The sequence below is a fragment of the Monodelphis domestica genome, chromosome 5 (assembly GCF_027887165.1).
Source record: "Monodelphis domestica isolate mMonDom1 chromosome 5, mMonDom1.pri, whole genome shotgun sequence".
NCBI classification, from domain to species: Eukaryota; Metazoa; Chordata; class Mammalia; order Didelphimorphia; family Didelphidae; genus Monodelphis; species Monodelphis domestica.
The window spans coordinates 275605909-275623829 of NC_077231.1; the positions used below are offsets into that span (position 1 = coordinate 275605909).

At 38.1% G+C, this 17921-nt stretch overlaps 1 protein-coding gene across 5 annotated transcripts in view; it reads left to right on the forward strand.

Annotated features, from left to right (window-relative positions):
• Nucleotides 1-17921, forward strand: part of CDK14 (cyclin dependent kinase 14) — a 648447-nt gene that overhangs the window by 139654 nt on the left and 490872 nt on the right. Inside the window, exon 1 of one of the 5 annotated variants that reach the window (XM_056800185.1) lies at nucleotides 17502-17545. The exons of the other annotated variants lie outside the window; for them this stretch is intronic. The gene's annotated coding sequence lies outside the window, so the exon portion shown is untranslated. Of the gene's footprint in view, nucleotides 1-17501; nucleotides 17546-17921 lie in introns of those variants that run through there. 5 annotated transcript variants of the gene reach the window in all.

Genomic DNA, 17921 nt, shown 5'->3' on the forward strand with positions numbered 1-17921 from the left:
CCCCCAAATAAAAAATCCTCAACAACTCAAAACTATTCACAGACAAGATATAAAAAAATATAAATTAGGAATAGTCTTCACAAGGAAGACTATTGTTAATGGGAGAAAGACTCTTTTTAAAGGTGAATTTTGTTTTCCTTTATATTTGAAAATTGTATTTTAATTTTCAGTTCTACATTCTTTTCCTTCCTCCACCTCCTTCCTCACTGAGAAGGCAAAAAACACGATACACTATTCATTATACCTATGTAGTCATGCAAAACATTTTCATATTAGCCCTGCTCTGAATTTTAAAAAGCATAAAAACTAAAGAAAGAAAATAGTCTTTAATACGAACTCTGAGTTTATCAAATCTCTATCTGGAGGCAAAGAGCATTTTATACCATTAATTCTTTTGGAGTTGTGGTAGATCATTTTTTTTAATCAGAATAGCTAAGGCTTTTACCATTGATTATCATTAGCATATTGCTATTACTATGCACAATGTTCTTCTGGTTCTGCTCATTTCACTTTGCATCGGTTCATACAAGTCTTCTCAGGTCTTCCTGAAACCATTCCTTTCATCACTTTTTACAGCATTGAAGCATTCTATACATTCATATATTGTACCATGTTTAATCATTCCCTGGTAGGTCTTGGGATAGCTTAGTAGCACAGTGGATACAACACAAGACATGGAGTCAAAAGGTCCAGGGTTCAAATCTGGTCTCAGATACTTTCTAGCTGTGTGACTCTGGGCAAGTTACTTAACTGATTATTTAGTCCCTGCTTCTATTCTGTTTTAGAATTGACATTAAGACAGGAGGTTAAGGTTTTTTTTTTTAAAAGGTAGGAATTTGATAACTGATTGGATATGGGTGATGGTGGGATGTGTGTGTGTGTGTGTATGTGTATTGGAGAGAAAGTGAGAAGCTGACCTGTAGATTGTGAGTCTGGGTAGTGACTGGGAGGGAGGGAGAAGGGAAGGGAGTAATCATTTAAATAGCACCTCCTATGAGCCAGGCACTGCACTTAGAGTTTTACAGATATTATTCATTTGATCCTCACAACAGCCCTATAAGGTAAGTCCTGTTATTATTTCCATTCTTACAGTTCAGAAAGCTGAGGCCAAGAGAGATTAAGTGACTTGTACCAGGTCACCCAGCCATTAAGCTTGTTTGTGGATTTGAACACTGGTCTTGCTGTCCCCTAGGCTCAGCTGCAATATCCATTGCTCCATCAGGGAAGATAGTGTTAACTTGGAAAATAATGAAGTTCAGAAGAAGGAGGGATTTGAGGGAGAAAGAGAATTAATTCAGTCTAGGATATGCTGAATTTGCTATGGGTATTGGAGATCTTCTCTTGATAGCTAATGCTCTCAAGTTGGTGGTGTGGGTTTGGAGGTGAGTAGAGAGATTAGAACTGGACAAGGATTTTTAAGAATCATTTGCCTAGAGATGGTAGTTGAATCCTAGCAGAGGACCTGCTGAGATCACCAAGAGAAAGAATAAAATCAGAAGAGGAGAATCAAGGGCAGAACTTTCACTCTACATGATTTAAAACATATGAGCTTGCAGATTTCCTAACTAATTTTCTCTCTCTAAAGACTCACATTGGGCAGGTAGATGGCACAGTAGATAGAATGTGGGGCTTGTAATCAGGAAGACTCATCTTCAAATCCTGTCTCAGACACTTACTGGGTGTGTGTCCCTGAGCAAGTCACTTAACTCTGTCTGATTCAAATGCTGTCAAATGAACTAGAGAAGGAAAGAACAAACCACTTGTTGGAAGAGAATTTCTCTCTCCATTATGCCATCTTTTTTTTTTTTTAATGTCATCTCTTAGTGACCTGGAGGTCAGAGACCACTGAGTAAATTCAGGTATAGATAAATCCTCGTAGAAGGGAAGTTAAAGAACCAAGGAACCAATGAGACAGGAAACTGTCCCTCTGGGCAGTCAAGGCAAATTAAGATACTATGATTGGTTCCTGAGATATGACATGTAAGAGCTAGTGGGTGGAGAAAAGATCTTATAAGTGGGGACCAGGTGGTCTCTGGGAGGTTTCTGGCTGGAGTGACGGAACCTGAAGGAACTCTTGTGGGTGCTTAACTTTAATCCATCATGGCAGCCACATGGCTTAGGAAGCTAAGTATTTCTCTACCTCTTTCCTACTTTTCTCTCTCTTTACTATTACTACTTTGATTTAATAAAGTTATTAAACTACTAGCAGCCTCATAATTTTAATTATTAGACACTTCAGCATTTCTGCTAAGAATATCCCAAATGGGGTCACAAAGAATTGTTCACATCCAAAATGGCAACCACCACCAACAAAGTACCTTGTTTCCATCTTGAAGCTTCTTAAATAGTATTTGACTTTTTTATTATTGCTCTTGTGATCCCTTTATTTTTTAAAATAAATTTTTTTGTCATTCTGCTTTTTTCCCCATTACTTCCATTTTACCCTGTATCCCTTTTTCTCTCCTCCATCCCAGAGGATCATCTCTTAAAGTAAAGGAAAAAAATCAGAGTATAATGCAGGCGAGATTGGATCAACCACAGCAGAGATGGACTGGGAGAGAAGTTAACATCTTATTAGCATTCACAAGGTTAGGAGGAAAATGTATGTCAAGAGGAAACGGTCAGGAATCACTTACATAGAATTTTGGACAAAGATGAGCTTGATGCCCATTGGAGACCACTATGTCATCCATAGGAGAAGATAATTAGGACCAGTGAAAAGCCAATATTTTCTAAATTGCTTAAAGAGGAATGAGGAACAAGGGGCAGGGATAGTAGAGAACTTAATTATGAATGTATGATCCATTAAGACACTGGTGAGTGAGCTTTGGGTTTATTAACTTTAACATAGATGCATCTTGCGGGGCTGGGGCCATGCTAGTCAAATTGGTTTTCACTGGTTCACAAGAAGAAAAAAAATTACTTAAGTCAATCAAAACATCAAAAATGTAAGCTTTTATGCCTTTGAAACCTTATTCTTCTCCCCCTCACCTATTTCTGCAAAGAGGCAATAAGGAATGTCTTCTATCAGTTCTTTGAGGCCATACTTTGATTATTACAATTTCACAACATTGGTTTTGGTTGTTTTTCCGTGGTGGTTCTTCCCGTGAAAAGCATAGTTTGTATATATGCAGTATCGTTTTTTCCTCTCAGCTTTCTTCACTTTGCATCAGTGCTTAAGTCGTAATAACATTTCAGTTCCTTTCCTTTGAGGGTTGAGGCATTAAAGTGGTTTTCAAGGAAAGCCATTGTCAGCAATAGTCTATCATGCTACTTCTTGTACATAATGCAAGTTGGGATATTTGCTTTTCCTTGCAAGTTTGGTTCCCCAGGGTCTATTTACTCCCAGGGAACTACATTTCCAGTGTGAGTAGCTATCACCAGGTAGACAGCACTGCCTAGTTATGCTATCATGGTCTCACCAGCTTTTCCTGGGGGTGGATAACTGGATAGGCTATTAGCTAAGGGATTTATAGATGATTACACATTATTAGACAGGAAGTCATTAAAAAAAGTATTTGAGTAACAGGAAAATAAGAAGCTAATTTCTACTATATGTAAAATGATATCCACCTTGGAGTAAGATTTAAAGAAGCAAATCTACATAGGTTTAATATTTCACAAATATTTATTATAAGTGCCTAATTAATTTGCCATAGTTCTCTATCCCAGGCTTAATTAGAAAATAACTTCCATCTTGCTTTGAACCTTTTGTTAGGATCAAGAGTAAGCTCTCATTTCCTTTCTTCTATTTTTAATTTTCTCAGTATGATTTTATATTAGGTCCTAATACCTAATACCTTTTCTATTTTTATGAGGGAGAGATTGGCTTTCTTTTCAGTCCGGGTACTTGTTTCATGTACCTTTTTTTAAAACTAGAAAGGAGAAGGGGAAGATGAACGGTTGTATCACTAATCTATAGATGCTCATGATTCTAGAGCATCCTAGGACTGGCCATTTTGCAGTCAGGTAAAGTTTTTCTAATTCCTGACATTCTTTCCCCATAACTGTGATAGCTGCCTCTCTTTAGAAGTTGGGTGCTTATGCCATTCTTTGAATCAATTACATGTATTTGAAATCATTTTCTTGGTTAATCTCTTCAGACTTTTAGTTTGTTTCCAAATCTGTTAGATACATTTCGCCATTTATTTTCAAACCTTTAAAGTATATATTTAAATAAAATAAGTAGGTTTTCATTATTTCCTTTGATATCTTGATCTAATGTCCCTCTGAATGAATTTTATTTTTTCCCTACTTCTTTAAAGTCATTTTTTGATAGTTTAATTGGTGTGGAATCAAATAATTAATTTAGCTAGTACTTCCATTTACATTATTTTGGCTCACCTTACCCATTAGTAACCAATATTTCTTTAATTAGGTCTATATTTATAAGAAATAGTTTCTTTAGTCCATTTACAAGATTCTTCATTGAGGTAAATGTGTTAGAGAAAAATGTTTCATTCTCCCTACAAACTTTCCACTTTCTCTCACATCTTTTTGCCTGAAAGAGGCAAAACCAACTTCCTACTTACTTCCCACTTCTTTTTATCCCATTTTGCATATGAATTCATGGTTTCACATAAATTTTTTTTTCTTTTTTGCCACAAAGAAGACTATGTTTCTAACACTAGAAAATATTGAGTCTTCATTTGACAAGTGTGGCTATGGAAGTCTTGGTCCACCTGAGTACATCCTAGATATGTGGGCACTGTCAAATTGCTACAGAGAATGGATGGAGCCATTTTGGTATTGGCCCATACACTATAATACCCTTTTGTTCCTAGCATTTTGCTTGCCATGTGGGTGCTGCCTTCCAGTAGATAACAAATAGGAGATATAAAATAAGTTATGATCACTATAAATAAGGAAAATGGAGAAAGCCAATTTGGAATAACCCATTGACCTGTGACAACAATGCATATGTAATTTATTAGTTATCGTTTCCTATTTTTGCAGATTTTTTTGCATCTTTCCTTTGTTTTGCTTAATTACAATTGCTCAGAGAGAATTAGAGAGTAATAGACCCTTATTCCTAGCCTTCAAGTGTTTCCTAGTGCTTTTCTTATCTATCTCTCCATGGCTGACATTTCCTAGAAGTCAAATCACTGAAGTCAAGCCTGTGATTTTCATGTTCTCCAACTAAACGGAAGGGGAAGGAAAAAAAAATCCTAAACCTCTTCCTTCCTGAATCCTATAATTCAGAACCAGAGTTAGGAATTACTGTCTCTTCATTTAATTACATTTATTTCATTCCAAACTCAGACAGGAATTAGTGTCTCTTCATTTAATTGCATCTATTTCATACCAAACTGAGAAGTACCTTTAGTGGAGAAAGAAGTGTTTTCTATTTCTACAAAATGAAAAATGAGAGATGGACCAAAAAGATTGGAATAGATAGGTTAGACAGAGTGATTTTATATTTTCAACAATTTTTTTTAAATATAGACTTTATGTCTATATGGAGTGACTCAGTGGACCTTTGGATAGATCACTAAACCCAGAGTCAAGAATATTTCAGTTTAAATTCTGCCCTCCAAACTTATTAGCTCTGTGACCCTGGGCAAGTCACTTAACTCATCTGCCTCAATTTTCTAATCTAAAAAACGAGGATAATAATAGCATCCACTTCCCAGAATTTTGTGAGGATCCAATAAGAGTATTTGTAAAGTGCATTGAAAGTCTTTTTTTTTTCCTAACCCTTACTTTCTGTCTTAGATTCAGTTTTGTGTATTGGTTGCAAAGCAGCATAGCATTAAGGGCGAGGCAATGGAGGTTAAGTGACTTGTCTAGGGTCACATAGGAAGTGTCTGAGATCAGATTCAAAACCCAGGACCTCCAGTCTCTGAGCCTGGCCCTTGATCCACTGAGCCATCTATCTGCCCCCTGCTTTGAAAGTCTTAAAATGCTATATAAATTCCAGTTGCTGCTGTTGCTACCTCTAATAGTAGTCAGAAAGGAATTTAAGCCATCCTTCTCACCATTTAACATTTATATTTAATTAAATCTTTCCAGAAGAATGAAATTGCAATACACATACACAAACTATCTCCACACACCCTCATATAGATTAAGATATCTGTTTATTTATAATCTATGTGCATAAATATAACATCCATATCTATCAATCCATCTATTATCTATTGATCCTTCCTTCCTTCCTTCCTTCCTTCCTTCCTTCCTTCCTTCCTTCCTTCCTTCCTTCCTTCCTTCCTTCCTTCCTTCCTTCCTTCCTTCCTTCCTTCCTTCCTTCCTTCCTTCCTTCCTTCCTTCCTTCCTTCCTTCCTTCCTTCCTTCCTTCCTTCCTTCCTTCCTTCCTTCCTTCCTTCCTCCTTCCCTCCCTCCCTCCCTCCCTCCCTCTCTCTCTCTTTCCATCTACCTAATTGTCTCTGTCTAGTTATATAGTTAGCTAGCTACAGCAATGTCCCTGGCATAGGGACCTCTCTGTCTATATTCTTCTTCCCTCTACAGATGCAGACCATCAATTTTTCTATAATTTTGAGTTTCCAATAGTTGTCCAGGTCCCTAAGAAGTTCAGTGGCTTAGTCATGGTCCTACTGTTAGGAAATGTCAGAGGAAAGTCTTATTGATTCAATGACTGGCCTTCTGTCTACTTCATCACTCTGCCTCTGAAATGAGCACATAGCTTGTTTTTAATGAATAACCAATGACAATAGCAATCCATGTTCTTGATATAACAGAATAAAGCCCTTTCCTTGATTAATAGGGTCTTTTAAAGAGAAGGATTGAGTTGGAGGGAAGGAAGAAAGAGAAGGAGGGAAGAGATTGAACACATTTCAATTGTCTTTCTTTTGATGATGATGGGGTGTGTGTGTGTGTGTGTGTGTGTGTGTGTGTGTGTGTGTGTGTGTGTGTGTAATAGAAACTGTAAGCTTGCCAAAGGGATCATTTAACTTTGAACTAGTAGCAATATTTGTCCAAAAAGTGACATGCTTGATGTTGGAGTATTGGCTATAGTAAAGTCAATTAGTGTATATAAATAATGTATGTCTTTATTTGACATTTTAAACAACCTTATAGTTAAACATTCCATTTTCTATTATGCAGATACTGCTTTCCACTTTATTATAGGGTGTTATGAATCCTTATTTTCCTTTTTAAGGGATGATATATATTTAGGCGACAAGTGACTTTATTTTGTTTATAGCCTTTTTTTTTTAAATGGGTGTCTCATCTCACTTTTCCTAATCTCATAAGTTTCCACTGTAATTAAAAACAAAATTAGGCACAATTATTTGACTGATTGTTTTAAGAACTCTTCTTTCCTTTTTGATTTTTTAGATTTCCCAGCCAAGTTAAATTTCATAAAGCAAGAGAGAAGGGAAAAGAACACTTTGATATATTGGCTTCCAAGTCAGGCTGCCTTATAACTCTTAACTAGAAAAGTTTTATCTTTTTATAGTTGTTTTAAAAAGCTTTGCCAAGTTAAAAATCCAGACCTCCACTCCTTCGTGAGCAGTTTTTTGATGGACATAAATTCCCCGCTTCCATTCCTACACTGCCGCTCTCACATCAGTGCTGGAGGAAGCCTTTACATCTTTCTGTGAAATGCTTTCTGTCTTTCCTTTTGCTGCCCAAAGATTTGGTGTCAGCAATTGATGTTCAGGGGCACAGTTTGCATCGCTGAAATGATCTCACTGCTATACTGTGAAGAGGTTTAGACTCTCCCCCCCACCCCACCCCATTATATGTGTAGCAGAAACTGGAATTCTTAAACTCAGTATGTTCAAAATGGAACTCATTATCTTCTCCCTTAAATCCTTTCCACCTTCCACCTTCCCTATTACTGTAGAGGGCATCTTACCAGATCTTCAGAGTCGTAAACCCAGGAGTCCTCCTGGACTCCTCACTCACACACTCTCCCTCTCTCCCTCTCCCTCTCCCTCTCTCTCTCTCTCTCTCTCTCTCTCTCTCTCTCTCTCTCTCTCTCTCTCTCTCTCTCTCCCTCCCTCCCTCCCTCCCTCCCTCCCTCCCTCTGTCTGTCTCCCTCCCTGTTTCTCTCTGTCTCTCTCTCCCTCCCTCTTTCTTTCTCTCTCTCCCCCCCCCTCCCTCCCTCTCTTCCTCCCTCTCCCTCTCCCCCAATATTCAATCTATTGCTAAGGTCTGTCTAGTTCACACTCTTGAATGTGCCCCCCTCTCTCCTCTCATGCTGTCACCACTCTGAGGCAGACCCTCATTTATTCATGTCTTGATTAGAGCTATAGTCACTGGTGGGGCTGCCTGTTTCAAGTCTTTCCTCTTCTCTGATCCATCCTCCCTTCAGCCACTAAGTGATTTTCCTAAAGTGCAGATTTAACCATATCATTCTTCTGCTCAGTAAACTTTAGGCTCCCTGTGACTGCTAGGATCAAATACAGAGTGGTCTTTTTGACGTTCAAAGCCATAACCCAGCCCTTTCCTAATGTTATACTTCACTCTAAGCCATCTACTCTGATCCAGTGACATTGTCCAGGACATTCTATAAACAAGACACTATCTCTTGGTACTGGGCATTCCTTCTGACTGCCTCTCATGCCTAGAACACTTTCCCTCTATTGCAATGACTACTTACCTCTTTGGCTTCTTTTAAGACCCAACTAAAATCCCATCTTCTACAACAAACCTTGCTAACCCCCTTTAGTTCCATTGCCTTTTCCAAATTATTTTTTATTCATTCTGTATAAAGCTTGTGCTGTATATATTTGTTTGTATTTATTTCCTTGAGGACTGTAAACTCCTCAAGGGCAGGGATTGTCCTTTGCCCCATTTTGTATCTCTAGCACTTACCACATATAGTGTGGCATTTAGTAGGCGCTTGATAAATATTTATTGATTGTATGAATTGAATTTTACATTTGGGTCTCTTATTCTAAATCAAGGTTCTAGAGGAATCAAGGGTTCTAGAGGAAAAATCTGGTTGCCCATTTGATACATAGTTGGCTTTTGGTTCATCTGTCCTGGACTTTGCCTCTCATTTTTCACATAGGGATGTTTTGGGGAATCATATGATTGGCTTGGTGATGATTAATTCCTTCTCCCAGTTCTTCGCTTATCTTGTTTTTGAACCAGAAAAGATCTCATATATGTTTGATGTAGATGGCTACATACATCTGGTGATATATCAATGGTGAACAAAGGAACTGATATGACAGAGATATTGTGGTGTGGAGAAGTTGGGTGAACTGAAGTGTAAGATCTGGGAATCATAGGAAGGATGTGAAGTATAGGGGGCAAAGCTTTGGAGAGGGAGATTAGAAGGGGCAAAAAAAGATGAAATGAGTTGAGAATGATTTTTGTGAAGCTGGGCATGAGAGGAATCCTGTGAGTACATGGTGAAACCAGACCGAAGGGGATCTTGCATCTTCCATATTTTAAGAGGACTAGTAGAATATAGCTCTGTCTTGACTTGAGGAAAGAACTAAGAATAGAAATATCACCACTTAGACAAAATCATTGAACTCATGGCAGTAAATCCTTGGGTATAGCTTTCTTCAAATGGATGGATTTAGGTACTGTAAGATATACCCTATGCATATAATATTTATGTCTGTCTGTCTGTCTGTCTGTCTGTCTGTCTGTCTATCTATCCTATCTATCTATCCATCTTCATTCTTCTTTTTCATCCATCCATCCGTCTGTCTGTCTGTTGGTCTTGTCTACTATGAAAGTTCCTCTTCTCTTCATATTTGCTGTTCCTTTTTTCTTGAAGTTTGACTGGCAGTTATTGAAACGATTTTGTAAAATCCAAGTCATAGTCAAACATGTTGCTAGATTCAGAGGGTGGCTCTGAGGTCTTCATGAGAATTGATGCCATTCAGTAAGCATTTCTTAAGCCACTGCGTATTAGGAAGAGCATGGCAATGGCTTTAGTTTTCTGGTTTTCCCAGTCCCCTTCCCCAGAGCAATAACAACAATATTACAAAGCCATAGAATCTTTTCATTTGAAGAGATTGAGAGTGTTCAGTGACAATCACTGATCAGGGAAGTAGACTGATTTACATATGTTAATTCTAATGCTATAATCACTTAAGTATGTATTATAAGAACAATTTTACTGAGACAGAACTTAGAGTCAGGAAGAATAATTTCCTGGGGCACTGGCCAGAGCATGTGATAATTGTTTTCATTTGGGAAAATAAATCGATTTTTAGAAGGTTTCTTTGTTTTCTTTCACCTTCAAAATTTTTCACCTTTCTGCCTTTTTCCTCAGACTTTGAAAGGAATTCATTAGCAATGGATTTCATTTTAAAATAACTAATATAATGTCATAGATCCATATCTTCAGAGCCAGAAGGAAATTGGTATAATCTAGTTCTCATCTATTTTATAAGTGAGGAAACAGATCTAGAGAGATGAAGTGACTTTCTCAGAGTCACATAGGTATGGTGGCAGAGTCAGGATGGGAACCCAGGTCACTTAACTTCAATCTAGCCCTGTTTTTACTGCATCATGATGCCTCCAGTTAGACCTCTGGCATTTGGAAGTTTTGATCCATGTGAAAAAGTCCTATATCTATGCTGGAAGAGCCATTCTTCTCCCTTCTGTCATTTCTTTAATTTTACATACTCTACAACTATTAAGAACAAAATTTCCAGCACTGTAAGAAATGATGAGCAGATTAATAAAAAAAAAACCTGGAAAGATCTACATGAGATATTGAAGAATTAAATGAGTAGAACCAAGAAAACATTATGTACCACAATAGATTAAAATTTGAAGAATAACTTGTGTATGTTCACCTTCAGAGAATGAACTAAAAAATGGAAACACTAAAGATATACTCTATGTATTAATATCTGTTTGCTGGATGATGTCTTCTTTTGTATGGAGAGGGGAGAAAAGAGCAGAGATATCTGAAAATAAATTCTATTAATAGAAAAAAATTAATTAAAAACCACAAAAGGGCAAAATTTCCATTTATGGACTTATTCTTTTCCCATCTTTCCCCCTCATTTGCTGTTGAAGTTTTTCTCAATTTTCTATATTTTTATGTTTCTTAATCTTAGAAAAATAGTCATTTTATACTTTTTTGTTCATCAGTTTTCTATCCTGCATATGCTTTCCAGATTGTTGTCCTATCACTATCTACTTAAGTCATATACTTTCTACCTAAAACTATTTGCTATAATGGTTGTTTCACTTATGCACTGGCCAGAATTCTAGCAGCCACAATCATCCAGAATACTCAGAAGTGAAAAAGGTCTTTGAACACCCACAATATGTGCCACAAAACTCAGGGACTTTAACCCTGTAGGTGAGTTCCTCAGGCTCTCACTTTGAGCCTGTTGACGTACAGTAATCCTTGTCTTACCTTTTAGATTATATTAAAAGGATGACTTATGAACTTTTAAAGAGGAAAGATGGCTTCATGGCTTTATAAATCAATGCCAAATTAATCTAGTGAATTTTTTTTTTGAGGGGAGATATGTGTGCAGGATTATTAATCTGGTAGAACAAAGTAATACTAGGGCTGGATGAAAATATAGTTGAAAGACTGATGCAAAGGTTCATTATTCAAGAGTTAGAGTTACCTTGGAGGGAGGTCTTTAATGTAAGGCCTCCAGGAATCTGTCCTTAGCTCTCTGCTGCTGCCTCTTCTTAAATCTTTTTTTTTTCCTGTCTCAAATGACTATATTTACATATTAATATGTCTCATAGGATCATGGGTTTAGAGTAAGAGATCAGTTATATACTTATATAATTTTATATATACCTATAGATAATTGACTTATTTATAGACAATAAAACAGACAAAAAACAGAGGTAAAGGAAATTGTCCAAGGTTATATAAGTAACTACATAGGTGGTAAGTGGAAGAGTTAGGCTTTGAACTCAAGCCCCTTGACTTCAAATTCAGCCCTTTCTTTTTCTTTTCAGTGCACCACGTGGTCTTGGATCATGTATTCTCTAGTAGAATGTAAGTTCCTTGAGGTCAGGGACTGTTTCCTCCTTTTTTGTTTTCCTTTTTCTTGGTATCTGCATTGCCTTAAACATGGTGAGCATTCAGTGTTTGTTGAAATAAATTAAACTCATTTCTAATAAACTGGATTGCCTGATTTTCCCCAAACACGGCAGTTTAGAAGCAAATGTTACTTGGGATTGGAGATGGGATTACCTTTGCTAGAGGTAGACCTTGAGAGCAACAAAAAGTGATCGCTGACAGCAGGGCTAAATATAGATGTATAAATACCAGACAAAAGAATCCACAACTGCAAGGGGTCAGTTAGCAAAAGGCAGAACAGCTCTAGGCAGCATCAATAGACCTGGAGAGTTTTATTGTAACAGACATTGCACCTATGATAGCTGGTGTTTGTAATTGACAGAAATCATCAATAAGTAAAATTGCATCCAGTATGATTTGTTTAATATGATACAGAAATGTAATATATTTTAGAGGAATTTTCATTAAAAGGGGATAAATTTTTTGACACTTAAAGGCAGACTTTTATGTGGAAGATTTACTGATATCTATTACTGTGTTCTCTGAGGATGCTGAAGAAAAGAGGTTCTAATTCTATTTTTTAGCTTTTGTATACTGCTCACCCTCTTCACTGTCCACGTCTTTGTCTCCTTTCTTTGATATTTCAAAGATTTGGGATTTCATTGGTAGTTGTGTTCCCTTCACTAGCATTGATTTCAGCAAACCCCGTCTGACTTGGTCAGTGATTTAAAAAAAAAAACAACCTAAAAATCTTTTATGAAGCAATATTTACTTCAAAGGTATAAGAGCATCCCCTCAGTCTCCTTCTCTTGTCCAGATTGCTGGGAAAGGGAGAGAATTTGTTTCATGGCTTTGCTAAGTTCCTATACAGAAATGGTCCCACGTAGTTCCAAATCCAAAGTCCCTTGGCCATACATTTAGGACCCTGGCTTCTCTATACTTCCCTCCTGGGTTGGTGACAATGTCCAGCCTGGAAGGGCTCCAAGGTCCTTAGTGGCTTGAGCCACACAGAGCTCCTGGGTCTGGGACTGTAGTTTCTCCATCCAGAATTGTAGAGAACAAAAATAAACCAAAATTCAAAGCCTATTTCTTGGAATTACCTGCCTTAGAGGAAGAAGGAGACCCTTCCTCTTTCCAGTTGTATTTCATGACACCCCATGCTATGGGTGACTAAGACTTTCTCCTGGGTGACCTAGTTATCCTTGTCTTACCTTATAGACTTTGTTAAAGGGATCGTTTGTGAACTTCTAAAGTGGGAAGCAAGTAAGATGGTCCCAACCTGTGCCTGTGAAAAGAGTGGCTAAAAATGCATCAGCTGTTGGCCAACCTCATGGTAATGAACCTCTACTAATGTACCGTGGTTGGCCCTTGGATGACATTGGTCCAGTCCACAGCCAGGCTTATACTCTACTAATGGACCTCATACCTTTTACTTTCCTGGGAGAGCCTTGTATAACTTCTCAATGAGGCTTTAGGTTAGGACTTTAGAATAACAGAATTATAACTATAGTAATTTAACCCTTTTTAGTTAAGAACAAATAACTTGATCTTTACAACCAACTGAGGTAAGCAGGTATTATCTCCATCTTCAAGATGAAAAAATTAAGGCTTAAAAGAGTTTGTTACTTGTCCAGGTCACACAGCTAGTAAGTGGACTCTAATCCAAATTTCCCTTTTAATGAAGGCTTTCTCTTCCCTGAAAGTCACGCTTACATTTATATACACACACATACTCATCACCCTCCATTATTATCATTTTAAGATAGCTAAAAGGACACAAATAGTAGTTAACTATCATTTGTGTAGAACATTTTACTGCACAAATTTTACTACATTTAATTTAACCAAATTAACATTTGTTCTCATCTAATCTTCATGACAACCCTGGGAGGTAGGTTCTGTTAGTACCCTCATTTTACAGATAAGGAAACTGAGGCAGAGAGAGGTAAGTGGATGAGTGACTTACCCAGGGGCACTTAGCTAGTAAGTATTGGAGACAGATTTTGAATACAAGCCTTTGGAATCCTATTCACTGAAATATTTACCTGCTCTCTTTAGAAGCTAACCCTTGTTTTTTTTTTTAAACCTCTTTTAGGAATCTTTTGACCAGATGATGAGTTCATCTAAGAAATGCTGATAATATAAGTTTCTAATGAAAGGATACTAAACATCTCCAGATTTGTTTTAATTTAGCTTCAAACACATAAATATTAACACATTAAATAGCCTTTTGCATGCTTGGTGTTAGGGATATAATGACAGTTACAGAAAGAAAGTTTACTTTCAACAAGCTTACATTCTGTCTCGAGTAGTTACATAAGTAAGTGTAATTAATACACAATAGTTTGGTGTATATTGCATCAAAAGATTAGAGAGTATATAAAACTGGATTCAGATGCTTCCAAAAAAAGTCTCTGGATGTAATTTAATGCAGCAAAGATGAAATATGTACAGAATTTTGATCATGATAGTGTTTCCTCATAGAGATGAAGAGAGGGACATAAAGATGGTTTTAAAGTAAAAGAGATGGTTGCTTAGGAACTTTCTCATACTAAACTATATAGACTATGGAAATTCATTAACTTATTTACTGAGTGTTTAGTCAGTACCATATAAATCATCTATTAAAGTTCAATGTGTTGCCTCATCATGGTGGAGAGAAAACCTTTTGGTATGAAAGGCTTTGGAGTTGCATGTTCAGCCAGGGTCCTACAACTGAAAATACTCTGAATATGACATCCCCAATGTCTTCTGTCTACAGACCAGTCTGGCTAATTGGCTAAGTGCATCTCTGGAGGGGTGGCCATCAGATGGTGAATCTTCAACCTTCCTTCCCTTCTTCCCTTCCTCACTTCCTCCCTTCTTTCCTCCCTCCCGTCCATCCTTCCTTCCATAATACAGCTAAAAAGTGCTTGAATCCAAATTTGAACCCAGGTCTTCCTGCCTCCAGGCTTGGTTCTCTATTGATGGAATTACCTAGTTGCCCCTCATATTAATTCCCAAAGATTGTTTAGTAATCAATGCTAATAAACACTCCTATCCCTTGCTAGAATTTTGCCTCCAACATTACTTTCCATTTGTCTCCCCTTTTAGAATGTAAACTCTTTGAGATCAGGGACTGTTTTTGTCTTTCTCCAAGACTTAGCACAGTGCCTGACACAGGCACTTAAATAATACTTAAATGTACTTAAATAATTGTTGACTGACTGATGCACTGTGCAGGGGTCTGGGGACACAAAAATAAAATCAAGACCATCTCTGCCCTCATGGAACTCACATTCCTCTAAGTCACAGAAGAATTGCATTCTGTGTCATTTAGCTACTCAGAATTGGCCAACTTCAAGCTCTGCAGAAACAAAACTTCTCTGGTCCAGTTTTATAACTCATCTTCTAGCTAGGCTTGGAAATAGTCCCTCTGGATAAGAGTTATTTTATTTTCATTTATTCAATTCATTTTATTTTATTCTATTTTATTGTGGTGTAATAAGGTGATAGGGAAGAGGCAAAATAGATGAGAACCAGGCTTGGAATCAGGAAGACCTAGATTCAAGTCCTGCCTTTGACTCTCACAGGCTGTGTGACCTTGAGCAAGTTACTTAAACTCTGAATGCCCTAGGGTAACTCTCTAAAACTCTTAAATTGAATGGGATTTACAGATCAGTCTCCATGGACTAAATTTCCTCTGTGGAAATTCCCTCTAGTAATGGAGTCTGAGATACTCACAGAAAAAGATGTTACACAACTGATTGATAATAAAAAAAAAGAAATCATCCTCCTTTCAAAGTTTCTCATTCCTTTTTAAAGGGGGGGAAGGGAACAGGGAATGTCTTCTTCTAGTCAGGATCCATTGCAGATCAAGCCCTGTCCTGTAGAGGCCACTATGGAAGTATTAGTTTGGCCATATTTTTTTTTTTATCCTTCCCCATCATGCAGTACTAAAGGTGCCCTACCTATGACTTGGCACATTTTCTCCCATGGGCCCTACTCTAAGATATTTAGAATTCTTTTCTATATTTTTTATTAAACATTTATTCATATTTAAGGTTAATGTGAACCCCAGGCACAACCTAGAATCCTAAAAAGCTCCACACCCACCATGTACCCTCCCATGAATGCTGTGGTGGCACCTACCTCAGAACTCCTGCTCATGATGCCACCGGTAGAGAAGTCTGAGTCTAGATGTCTGTGGAGTTTTTTAGAGCCTCGCTACCTTCTAGATAGGTTCGAACCCCCAGGCACATACACAGACACATTGATTTCCTTCTGTGGTTCTCTCAAGAGTGACTGATGGAAGCACAAACTTTGACTTCCAAAGGACCTTAGATGATTGCCTAATGGAATTTGTCAGTCAGAACACTTATTGGTTTCCTTTAGTGCTTTTAAAAAAATGGAATGGGGCCTGATTAGTTGCATCCCGTAGATTAAATGATTTTTTAAACCCCTTCCCCTCCCAGCCCCGATGAAATCCCCATTATCTTTATTTTGGCTCCCATTCCTGCATTCTGGAGAAGCACCACCGCGTTGCAAGTCAATATCTTTCTGAAAAGACAGTGTGTTGTAAATTGCCTAGACAGCATATGCACGGTTACTCTGGCTGCATTGCCGCTGCTGCAGAGCCTGGGTAGGCTTCCTTCCTGGGAACTCCACAGGCAAGTCCATCCTATTCAAAGAAGGAAAAAAAATTAAGTTTTTAGGAAATGGACAATTGCAGTGCGAGAGCCCATCAGATAGCTAGCTAGGGTTTCCTTTGTGTTTGCCTGGATCTTTTTTCAAGTCTGGTCTGCCGAGACTGACCTGTCTTGAGGGATTTCTGGTTTTTTCCTGCTTCCCCCTCTCTCGGTTGTAGTACAGCCGTACCATTTCAGCTTGCTAGTGCAGAAAGATGTGAATTCAGTTGCTGAATGAGCCTGGCCTGACTGCAAACACATTGCTAGAGACATGTTAAAGAGTTGCAGGTGAATCTAGCCTGATCCAGAAAACAGCAAAACGGTAAGACCGAGCTTGTTTGGAATATAGTAGCAACATTAAAAAAAAAAATGGAGCATCTTTGCTAGCCTGCATCGGGATTTTCAAACACAACTTGAAAAGGATTCATTTTGTGCATGTCATTTTTTCTTATCTCTTTTTTTTTTAAACTGAGGGAACCCCCCCCCCCCACCTCCCCCATAGGTGGATGCATGTGGTGTTTAAACCTCTAATCTGACATGGTGCTAGAGACATCCCAGAGTATCTTCAGGCTCCCTAGGATATCCCTGGTAGTTTGTAAACATCAGCACCATGATTAGATGCGGAAGAGGCTTAAGAAATGTATCTCATTGCTAGAGCTGAGCTGTAAACTAGCCTTATTCATTACAGCCTAAAGAGATCTCATGGATGCTTTTGCCCCGGTATGCTTGGCTGCATGCCCTCCGGGACAAGTGAGTGAAGGACACCAGACCACTTTTTCATCCGGGTAAACTGATGTCCCTGAATTCTGACGGGAATAACTAGCTCTAGAACGTTAAGGATTTGTGACTCTCCCGTCACCCTCCCCCCTTTTGGGGGGCAGTGTATACCCTATCGGAGTGTACCTGCTTGAAGTGGGTGCTGCATAACGGAGGTCAGGAGGTAGGTATTTCATCTCGTTACACCTGTGGTGGCTCTCTGAAATGTTAGCTGTTAATGTGGCATTTGAAATGTTCATGGAGTACTCCGGCATGGGAGAGATTTGGGGGTGAGGGGTGGTGGGCGATGCATTTGCTGCTCCAAAAAAGACTTTTATCTGCTTGGGAAGGAGATAAAAATGGAAAGTTGGGAGTGCACGTCTGCTTGAATTCTTGTTTCCCTTGTTAATTAGCCAAGTGGGTTTTGTGTGGTCTAGAGGGAAGATGAAGGACTTCTGTTAATTGCATTGTAATACAACCCTAAGTGTGGCCAATAGCTGTTCCCTGTTAGTTTATATAAGGGCTGGTTTATTGTGGCAGTGCAGAGGACAGACTCGTAG